We start from the raw sequence: 6,000 nt of genomic DNA, 5'->3' as shown, positions 1-6,000 counted from the left end.
CTTTAAGCCTTAGTTGTCTTGCCTGTGAAAGGCAGATAATGCAGAATCAGAGAGTAATGCCTCCCACTGGAATGACAACAGCCAACACTCACAGGGCATTCGTTAAGTGCCAGGTGGTGTTCCAAGCATATTACAGGCCCTCAGTCACTTAATCTTCGCACAATCTTATGAGGTAGGTACCACGACTTTCGCCATCTTGCAGCTGAAGAAGCAGGCCCAGAGACGTTAGGAAACATGCTTACAGTGACTCAACTGAGGAATAGTAAAGCCGGTCTTTGGATCCATGCAGTGTTCCAGAGTCCGAGCTCCTAAATGTTACACTCCGCCACTCCTCTGCAGTTTGTATTTGTGCTTAAAGTCAACAGCAGTGGTTTTCTTTCCACTAAATATATTAACTAAATATGTTTTCTCTCCTTGTTAGGTGAAATATATTTGATTATACTTAAAAAGAGAGAGAGAGAGAGACAATCTCTGAAGCTAAACTCTGTTGTATTACCCCTACTAGAAATAGTGAATACTCAGACTTTGATACTTTGAAATAGCTGAAACACCCACTGTTGCTAACATTGACCAAAGCTATTTATCCCCACTGAAGATCTCCACTCTTATGATAAGTAAGTCACTCAAACATGGAAACAATAAGAGTGAGAGAATTTTTGATATTTCAGAATCTTCCACTAAATATAACTTCCTGACAATTCTTGTGCTTTTGCTGAATCAAGAGTATCGCCATACTTTAAATCTATATTTAGATTGTGACCAAAATATTAACTCTTTTACAGGAAATTATAGGGCAAAAATGTCATCATATTTGGAGATGCTAGGATTAAGTAGACTCAAAATCTCACCTAACCTCTCCTGTTGTGTTTTAGAGTCCATGATTGCTGCTTTTAAAAGAATTGATCTGCAGAGCAAATAAAGAATTTCATATACTTATAGTTTTCTTATGGGAACTCAGACTTTGAAAGCCTTTCAAGCATGATGTGGACGGAGCTAAAGTATTTTCCAATTTTGCATCCTTTCTGCAAACTATTTTTTACATGTCGGGTCCAATTACTTCAGACAAGAGTAGAGATTAGCTTTCAAAAATCAAGGACTAAAGCATAGGTGTTGATAGAAAAAAATCACATAAAGAATAAGAAAAGTTCAGAATTTAAAGTGGAGGAGAAAGGTATTAAAAGGAAGCTGGAGTCTCCTATTCTGTAGTAGCTACTGCCTCCCTGCGGTGAAGTGTCAGTGCCCAAACCATATTTGCCTCTTGATTGAAGTTTAATTATTTATCCCTAGCATTTTCTGGCACGTTACTCTGAAATGATTTCCTCTTTATTTTTAGTGTATAATTTTTATATTTCTTTAACCATTCTCTCTTTTGATCACTGAAGGCATAAGAATACAAAATATGAGAGTGAATTAAACTGTTTCCTCAGCTCAAGAGCTATTTCAGCAATCCTTCAAATAAGTAGTGAAAATACAGAAAAATGTAATGACATCTCTAAACAGAAAAAATGGCACAGAATAATTTGTCTCTTGACAAGTTATGTTTCACAACTCTTCTAAAATGTAATAGTAAAAACACTCAACTAGAAACAAAATTATAACATTAATTTTGTTAAATCACAAGTTTCAGAAATAAAGGTCGATATACCCTAATGTATGAGTCGCCCAATACATGGAAAAATCTGTCACTATTTGAAATAAAATTAGAGTTTTTTGGTCCAGGGAGTTTTTTGGGAAGATATTTGATTAAATACTTCACATCTCTCTCCCTGACTGGTGTGTTAGTTCTATTTCAAACTTTCTAGAACCATCAGCAACTGATATTTTTAGTACCAGGAACTGCTCTATAAATCATTTTTATCTCTAATCTATTAGCACTTGTGTAACCTACATACTATTGCCTATAAAATGATTGAACAATATCCCTGGCACTGTTTTTTAGCCACGATTGCCCCCCAAAAAACACTGATGTTACACAAGGGGTCATAGAGATGTGTAAAGGAATGACCACTGGGCTCAGACTCTGAGCTAAGAGGGACTCTCTTCACTAAAACACTCTACCGTATCTACAGCCCACAAAGAATCCCCATGCTGCAGAGCAGACCCAGCAAGCAGAAAGAACATGAACATACAATATTTCACAGAAAGCTGCAGTATCATGTCACATTTTTGTAAACAAAAAAAAGTAGACAGATGGCCTCATCCAGCATATAACAGGTAGGTATAGCCATTCATTAGAATTACTTGATAAAGATTCGGCTCTTAACGTTCATTTTGGGCAGTTTCTAAGCGAATTCTGTCACTAAGAATAAAGAACTAAGAATTGCATACCCCAGAGAAAATACTGTGGGGTCAGATTTGAGAGAATGGGACAGGAGAAAATCTCCACATTCTGAGCAAAAAATACATTAGAGAACAGAACTATTCCCTGGACATACTAATTAACAAGTATCCCCGAATGGAGAACCAGAGAATGATGATGGAGTTCTGTGTGTGTGTGTGTGTGTGTGTGTGTGTGTGTCTGTGAGAGAGAGAGAGAGAGAGAGAGAGAGAGAGAGAGAGAGAGATGCATACTCCTCTTGTGGATAAATGTGTAACAAAGGGCTTGCACTAAGATATCAAGATAACACAGCAGATTCCAAGTGAGCTATAAGATAGACCACCATGTGGAAATGTAAATGAGATGAGACATGTTTTACACCTAGCACAGGACCTGGCCACTGTCAAATGGGGCTATGTCTATGACTTAGAGTGATCTTTAAGCCTATTATATAAAAGTGACCTAAAATGTCATGTATGCTAGAGTCTTCATCAAGCGGTTGGGGAGATGGGAAACCACACACATTGAGCAAGGCTAAAGGGACAGTGACAGACAAAAATGCGATAGCGTTCATAATCATAGCCCCGATCCCTACTTATTCAATGAACTATTTTAAAAAGTGTGGAGTTAATTATATGTGACTCTCACTCTCATTACTCATTGCTATTAAGGCTTTCTGTTGTCTTCAGAAGGCTGTACGTTATTAATCTTGCTGGATATAGTTAGATGCCTAGACCAGGTGAATCTTATCTGTTCCTACACAGATTAAGGTAAAATAATGCATCTTCTGGAACTTTGCTCCATGGTGCCATGCATTTCATTTCTGATTTGTTTTCTGACTAGTGAATCCCTATTCTTTGCAATACAGGCAGATCAAAAGGTAAATCTGTATGGTCTCTGTGATCTTTATTTCACAAGTGCACTTAACTCATCCTAAATAACAAGGATAATACAAAATGAGCACATATGGAGTGAGAGTGAAAAGACCCCAGAAATAGCCATGCTTCAAGATTCAGTGCAATCTAGTAATTATTCCCCAGCAGGAGTTTCTGAACCTCCACTCTAAATGTCCCACCATAAATACACCTCTTCCACCCCTTGTTTCTTCCTTATAATTGTTCCTCTCATTACAGAATGGCATGTGCTCTCTAAATCTTTCTATACAACTTTTCGAGGAGAGGGTAGTTGAGATGAGACATGTCCTCCTTACTGAGGACACTCATGCTAAGTCATTTCATAGGTTCGGCAGCCAGTCTATGGATTAGGTGCCTTAGGAAAACTTGCTCCCACCCCTCTGCTTAAGGGGGAGACTGAGGCTGGCTGCTCGGTCCAGAAGAGCCACAAACAGGAAGATAATGGGCATAATAACTGACATGTCTAGCACAATAATGTCAAGGATTTGGGATTTTTGCTCTGTACAGATAATTTTGAATTTTACTAACAAGTTTTATCTACTACAAGAACTATACATGAGTCCTATGTAATATACAACTAGCTACATCATTATTAAATACATTTTGTGATTACATTCCTCTTAATAAATAAAAGTAATCTCTGGACATGTTTATAAACACATCTCTATTTGACAATCACATCTTCAATAATCCCTTTAATCATAAGAAATCCCCACAACACTCTACAGAGCTATTATTTTGTGGAGGGTCTTGCACAAAGGTGGAGATTTTTCTGTCCAGTTTGTTTCCTTCAGCAGGTACAGGTAGCTTCTTAGTGTTGCAGACAGCTAATGATATCGACTTAAAAACCGAAAGGTGTAGATGGAGAGGCAGATGGAGCTGTCACCGTACACACAGGCTGAGTAAGCACAGTGGGCACACTGAATACACTTGCCAGAGAATCTGCAATAATAAAACATTAGCTCCCTGAAACCGTGCTGGACTTTAGACTCCAAATGGAAACAACTAATCATTACAGTCATTTACAACAAACCATGTCAGAAGTGTGTATGGCACTCAACAAATAAATATGATTCAAAAGGCCCACTGTGAATAGATGAGTAGTTGAGAAGAACCATCACACAACACACACAAAATGGAAGTCTGTTGGTCCAATGTATTTTTCTAACTCCAGGCAGAGCCATGTCTATCAAGCCTTTATTAGTTGTCTAACCAGTTAATAAACATACCTAATTAAAAGCATTGCATAACATGGCTTGGCAATGTATTTCATGGTCCTTAAAAAATAAGAGCCATCTTCCTTCAAATAATTAAAGACAATTATTAATTACATCATTTCACAATTTATCACCCAGGATTTTTATCTTCTCAACGTCTCTGCTAAAATACAGAATCTAATTCTGAGTATTATTAAAACCCAGAATTCAATGAAAACATTCTCTTCAGTTACATGATATTGGACTACCATTAATATTTCAGCATCTTTATAGCCTTTTTAATAGAAATACTTCTTTGCTGAAAAAGGTATACTTGATAAATCAGTAGGCTTAATGTTCTCATTAAAAATAGAATTTTGGAATTAAACATTGCAAGAGACCATACATGATGGTTTAATCTGTGCTCAACAGAGAAGGCCTTTCTGACTCTGTGCCCCTAACTACCTTATTAGTATTTAGTAAATAATTAAAGAAGACCAACCTTATCTAGTTCTGTAACTTCAGTTTTATGATTATGGTTCCCAAACCCGAGTCTCCTGATTCCAGAATGCACATTTCCAGCTGACTGCTGGACTTTTTCCTTTGGGGGTCCCAAAACAGGACAAGGTTACTCTTAGCTGCCATTGTGTCCACAGCAGCAGCAATACTGGCATCACTTAGAAGTGTGTTAGAATGCAAAATCTCAGATCTCCTTATCGAAATCTACATTTCATCACTATCCCTAGGTGATTCTGATTGCATGTTCAAGTTTGAGAAGCGCTGCTCAATGATTGTCTCATCTCTGTTGAATTTTACCTCCTCACAGACGTTTTCAAACATGCAGAGTACTTAACCTGTCAGCATCTCACAAGGATTTCTTGAAGATTAATTTCTAAACCTCTGAAGATTAAGTTATTTTTAAATTGCCTTGAAGAAAGGGCTCTCAGCCACTAAATAAGTAAAATGTGATCCTTCCTTATTGAAGGTTCTTTAATCGGTATGCTTATCACTTCAAGGTGACATCTTTATTGCTGCTCATAAGTAACCTCCAGGTTGTTACTCTTAGAAAAAGTTCTAATCCCAACAGAAATGGTTGATTTTGTATATTCCCCTATTTTGCCAAAACAAATAGTGCATTCACCAGAAAAGGCTAAATGTATCCATAGGATTGTTCTGCAAATGCTTTGCCCTGTTAAGGCAGCAAAGCAACATCTTGACACAGATCAGAAAACAGCACCTTCCCCAGGACAACAGCCACGCTTTCCACAGGAAACGGATTCATAACTCCAGGTTCTGTGATGTACTTTTCTCCACCTAAGTACTACGTTCACGGCAGTTGGGAGACATACAGTTCTGTGGACAGTGTGTCCACAGTGTCTGCTTGGGAGGACAATTCTTTTAATTGGCAAACACCTCCTGCATTACTGGCTGCCCGATTTCTTTTAATGATAGTATTAGAGAGTGCCAGATGGCTTCTTTGTTGGTCAATGGCGACAGTCCCTCAGAATGTGTATTTGTCCATAAAATTCTGTCCAGATTTTACTGTTAAGTCATACAGGAATCCTTCCCAGTT

This window comes from Carlito syrichta, unplaced genomic scaffold, assembly GCF_000164805.1.
Source record: "Carlito syrichta isolate Samal-C Ts95f unplaced genomic scaffold, Tarsius_syrichta-2.0.1 Scaffold306891, whole genome shotgun sequence".
Lineage (NCBI taxonomy): Eukaryota > Metazoa > Chordata > Mammalia > Primates > Tarsiidae > Carlito > Carlito syrichta.
Note: the sequence above shows the minus strand (reverse complement) of the source record.